This window comes from Pelophylax lessonae, assembly GCF_965119305.1.
Source record: "Pelophylax lessonae genome assembly, chromosome: 6".
NCBI lineage: Eukaryota > Metazoa > Chordata > Amphibia > Anura > Ranidae > Pelophylax > Pelophylax lessonae.
Window position 1 is genome coordinate 7,199,387 of NC_138773.1, and position 5,746 is coordinate 7,205,132.

At 39.4% G+C, this 5,746-nt stretch overlaps 1 pseudogene across 1 annotated transcript; it reads right to left on the bottom strand.

Moving 5' to 3' along the window:
• Positions 1-3,041: 3,041 nt before the first annotated feature.
• LOC309557784 (olfactory receptor 5B12-like) lies at positions 3,042-3,974 on the bottom strand (annotated as a pseudogene). Its single transcript has one exon. The product of its transcript is annotated as an olfactory receptor 5B12-like (transcript).
• Positions 3,975-5,746: the final 1,772 nt, after the last annotated feature.

Consider the following 5,746-nt stretch of genomic DNA (forward strand, 5'->3'; position numbering starts at 1 on the left):
TGTTGGGCAAATGTCATATGTGTTCTCTCTCATCTGGGTTGTTCCTTTTATATGGTATGAACAATGGGCTATTAAAATTAGCATAAGTTAAACCCAGAGGGATGAAACATTATTCCCATTGGTTGGGATGTTCTATACCTTAACTGGTGAGGTCAGAGTCACACCTCTTTTGATAATTAACCCAATGTTTTGTATAATAAAATTAAAGGATGATTTCTCTATGTTCAAGATTAAACATAAAACAAAACATAAAACTTTGTCCATACTCCCAGTACATACATAAATGTCCATCTAATCTCCATCATTCACCCTGGCAAGTAATGTCATTTCAATAATTATATTTTTAATACAATATAATATTTCTATATTGAAAATATCTAAATTACCCCAAGACTGCATTTGGTATTTTGTCTAAAGAGGGCAGTGTTGTACCGTTCATTAGATTCAGTGTTTAGGAACAATTATAACATATTGTTATCTGACCTCTTGGCTAGTGAAAAGCCATTCATTATTTGAATTCTGCCATTACTGTCAGACATTTTGTCTGGCCTGTAGAATTTATATCACTTAGCCTAGTCCAAAGCAATTCTTATATAAACACTCCTACCACATGCCTTAAAATGAAGTAATTAGTATTCACTCTTAAGTCTAAGTAAGATTTGTTATTTAACAAGAATATAAACCCAACATATGGTAGACAAACAATTTCTAAATATATATGTATATGCCTTACATAATATAATGACATAATTATTGCTAATATCTTCTCACACATAATAATGTATCTTTAAAAACTTACATATAGTTCATTTTAATTGTCTGCTAGAGTATACTCGGGTATTGTCCATTGTTAAATAATTACAGACAGACTGGCATTACCATTATGTCTTATCTGAAGAGGTGTCTATGTAAATCTTATTTACGATCTTAGAAGAAATACAAAGACCTCTGTTGAAATTCTACTTTCTCTTGTAAAAGACATTTTGCAAATGAACATATGAACTTTCATTCACCTTGAACAAAATGGATGCTGCACTGTTCCAAATCTTATATGCATAAGATGAAATATACATGGCTTTTTAAACCATTTTTTTTTAATCACCAATAATCCCGACAACCCACTCGCCTGTGCGATCCGCAATCTGGAGAATGAACAAGCCGATGGCAGCCATTTACCATAAAGCTGACAGAGGACCAGATAGCCCCTGGTTATCTCTATGACCTCCGGGGGCCGGGCACAACATTATGACGTCAGGTCCAGCCTTGACAGTTGTAAACCCTGCCGTTGCCTAGGCTGGGAAGCCAAGATTGTTATAATTTTTTTATTTTTATTTTAGGCTTACCAGCCTAGAGGAGAGATGTGGGGACTTATAGACCCAAGATCTCTCTGAAAAGAGGACCTGTCATGCCCTATTCCTATTACAAGGGGTGTGTACATTCCTAATAATAGGAATAAAAGTGATAAAAAAATGTAAGGGGAAAATAAAAGGGGTAATAAAAAAATAAATAAAAAAAAACAATAAAAAAAATGTAAAGTGCCACAGTCCCTGCGTGCTTGCACACAGAAGCGAACGCATATGTACGTCATGCCCGCGTATGTATACGACGTTCAAATCACACATATGGGGTGTCGCTGCAAACATTAGAGAGAAAGCAACAATTCTAGCTCAAGACCTCCTCTGTAACTCTAAATAGGTAACCTGTATACATTTCTAAAGTGTCACCTATGGATTTTTACAGTCAGGTCCATAAATATTGGGACATCAACACAATTCTAATCTTTTTGGCTCTATACACCACCACAATGGATTTGAAATAGAACAAACAAGATGTGATTTAACTGAAGACTTTCAGCTTTAATTTGAGGGTATTTACATCCAAATCATATGAAAGGTGTAGGAATTACAACAGTTTGTATTTGTGCTTCACATTTTTTAAGGGACCAAAAGTAATGGGACAGATTAACAATCATAAATCAAACTTTCACTTTTTAATACTTGGTTGCAAATCCTTTGCAGTCAATTACAGCCTGAAGTCTGGAATGCATAGACATCACCAGACGCTGGGTTTCATCCCTGGTGATGCTCTGCCAGGCCTCTACTGCAACTGTCTTCAGTTCCTGCTTGTTCTTGGGGCATTTTCCCTTCAGTTTTGTCTTCAGCAAGTGAAATGCATGCTCAATGGGATTCAGGTCAAGTGATTGACTTGGCCATTGCATAACATTCCACTTCTTTCCCTTAAAAAACTCTTTGGTTGCTTTCGCAGTATGCTTCGGGTCATTGTCCATCTGCACTGTGAAGCGCCGTTCAATGAGTATGGAAAGCATAGACATCACCAGTTTCATCCCGGGTGATACTCTATGAGCAGCCAATTTTCCCATTACTTTTGGTCCCTTAATAAGTGGGAGGCACATATACAAATTGTTGTAATTCCTACACCATTCACATGATTTGAATGTAAATACCCTGAAATTAAAGCTGAAAGTCTGCAGTTAAAGCACATCTTGTTTGTTTCATTTCAAATCCATTGTGGTGGAGTATAGAGCCAAAAAGATTAGAATTGTGTTGATGTCCCAATATTTATGGACCTGACTGTACGTATCGAAGTTTGGCACCATTCCACTAATGTGCACAATTTTAACGCGTGACATGTTAGGTACCTATTTACACACCTAACATCATCTTTAAAATTATGCAAAAAAATCAGGCCAACTTTAGTGCTTTGGTTTTTTTTTTTTTTTTTTAATTCATGAAAGTTTTTTTTTTCCAAAATTCCAAAAAAATGAGTTTAAAAAATGTCTGTGAAAATACTGTGCAACATAAAAAGTTGCACAGACCACATTTTTATTCCCTATGGTCTCTGCTAAAAACATATAATATTTGGGGGCTTTGAGTAATTTTCTAGCAAAAAAAAATGATGATTTTTACATGTAGGAAAGAAGTGTCAGAATTGGTCTTGGTGGCAAGTGGCTAAAATAGGCAGCTGCTCAAAGGATTTCCTATAGAGGTCATAATACGGTACATTTGTATCTTTCTCTGTCTCTATTTTGGTGGAAAGATCTTCCTGAAAACACTTTGAAATGATGTTCTAAAATCCTGGTTCCTCAGACTGTAAACAAGAGGATTGAGGAGAGGAAGGATCACCGTGTAAAAGACGGCCAACACTTTGTCACCAGAAAAATGATGACCAGCACTTTGCCAAAAATAATTGAACATTCCACAGCCATAAAACATAAACATCACTGTCAGGTGAGAGGTACATGTAGAGAAAACTTTACTCCTATTGCCCTTAGTTTGAATTTTAAAAACAGTTTTGAATATATAGACATAGGACAGGATAGTAAGTATTAGAGATCCACCTCCAAGAAAGCCCACCAAGAGGAAGATGAGCAGAATGTTAATGTAGATGTCAGTGCAAGCGATCTGAAACAACTGTGGAAGGTCACAGAAGAAGTTTTCTATAATATCTGATCCACAAAATGTCAATTTAAGGGCATAAAGTGTGTGAATTAAAGAATTGGTAAAGCTGATACACCACACAATGGACATCAGCTGTACACACACCTTCAAACTCATGATCTGTGTGTAATGTAATGGATGACAAATGGCGGTATATCGATCTCAGCACATGACAGTCAACAGACAATCTTCACAACTGGCAAAGAATATAAAGAAGAAGACTTGGGTTATACAAGCCTGTATGGAAATGTTTCTTGTCTTGGTGTGAAGGTCAAATAACATTCGTGGGACGGTGACTGAGGAATAACAGAGGTCCAAACCAGCCAGGTTCCCAACAAAGAAATACATAGGAACATGGAGGTGAGAGTCGGTGACTATGAGGACAATGATCATCAAATTCCAGATTAATGTCAGAAGGTAGATGAGAAGGAAGAAGAGAAAGAGAGGGAGCTGAAGATCCGGAAGGTCAGACAGTCCCGAGAGAAAAAATTCATTTAATATTGTCTGATTTCTCATTGAAAATTTTTTATTGACTCTTGAAAAACGTTACATATATATAATCCGATATCTCAATCTGAAATCCAAAACATTACAGAGGTAAGAAACTTGCATAAAGCTTTCCCTAAACTGTATTTTTTGTACTATTTTATGTTCATAAAAACAATAGAGAAAGCCTGTAAATAAAATACAATTCACATTTTTCTACACGCAAAATAAAACTTAAAGCGGAGTTCCGGGCACAAAATCAATCTTTTTTTTTTGTGCCCGTCCGCTTGTTCTCCTTCACCTGAAACAGAATTGGATAGTTAGGTTTTTTTTTTAGTACTCACATTGTAATTGTAGATCGAATATACTCACCTATTCTTCACTTCCTTCCTCTGCGCCGCGGCTCCGCCGTCACTTCCTGGCTTGCACTGATTCCTGGGAGCTGAACGTCATCGCTCCCAGGAATCAATGCGACGGCACCGGCCCCGCTCGTCACTTCCGGGGCGACGCCGCATTCCCTGCTAAACAGCTTCTGGGCATGCCCAGAAGCTGTGGAGTAATGCGGCGCCGCACCGGAAATCACGAGAGGGGCCAGTGCAGGCACATTCTGGGAGAAGAGGACGCGGAAGAAGATGCGGAAGAGGATCGCGCCGGCTTCAGCTGCCCACAACAGAGATGGCAACGATATGGAAGAAATTTTATAAGTGAGTATTTCTTTTTGCAGGTAAGTGCGAACCGGGACAGATCAGAGGCTAGCCATTGTGGAATGTACTAGCCCTGACTGTCCCGGGGGTATGTTTACTGAAAAATTTTTTCTGTGCCCGGAACTCCGCTTTAATTTTTGACAATGTAAAAGATTGAATAGAGAGATTCTAATACATTAGGATGGTAACGGAAACCGTGCACAGAAAACATGAACCGATTTCTTGCTTCTGTCAGCAATGTTTAATGTTACAATTTATCACCAAAATTCTAATATATTGTCTGTAACATGGATGCACGGAGCACCAATTGTCAGTAACATGGATGCATGGAGCACCAATTGTCAGTAACATGGATGCATGGAGCACCAATTGTCTGTAACATGGATGCATGGAGCACCAATTGTCAGTAACATGGATGCATGGAGCACCAATTGTCTGTAACATGGATGCATGGAGCACCAATTGTCTGTAACATGGATGCATGGAGCACCAATTGTCTGTAACATGGATGCATGGAGCATACATTTTTTTTTTTAAAAACAATTTATTGAGAAAAGGTAAAAAGCATTACAGGAAGTGAACGCCATACAAAAACAATACACTTGGAAACAGCATATTCCAATATAAAAGAAACAGTACAAGGCAATATACATTGGCCTATAAATAACATGAGAGGAGGGAGCCTCCCTAACAGGTATAAACATCATGAGGTCCACAGAAACAGCGGGCAGCATAGAAAACAACTCAGGAAACAAAACAAAAACCCCCGCAAGCTGCCCAGGTGGGGCAGAGTATAGCCAGGGACACAGGTAGGACATTTACAGGCACAACTGGTAAGGCCACAGGGCTCAAGTGTTCCATAGGGGAGGGACCAGGCAGAACGTCCTCCCCCAGCACGGGGTCCGGAGACCGGGATCGTGAGGGGGAGGAGGTGGGGAGGGAGGGACAGGTCCAGAAGGCCTAACGTGAGGAGGCGTTCAGGTAAGGCAGGGGGGGGTGCTCGCTATTTGGCATAGCCAACCAGCACAGAGCACAGAGACCGGGGGAAGGAGGGCAAAGCATGATAGGGACAGGAGAGAAAGGGGGGCGGGGGGGAGG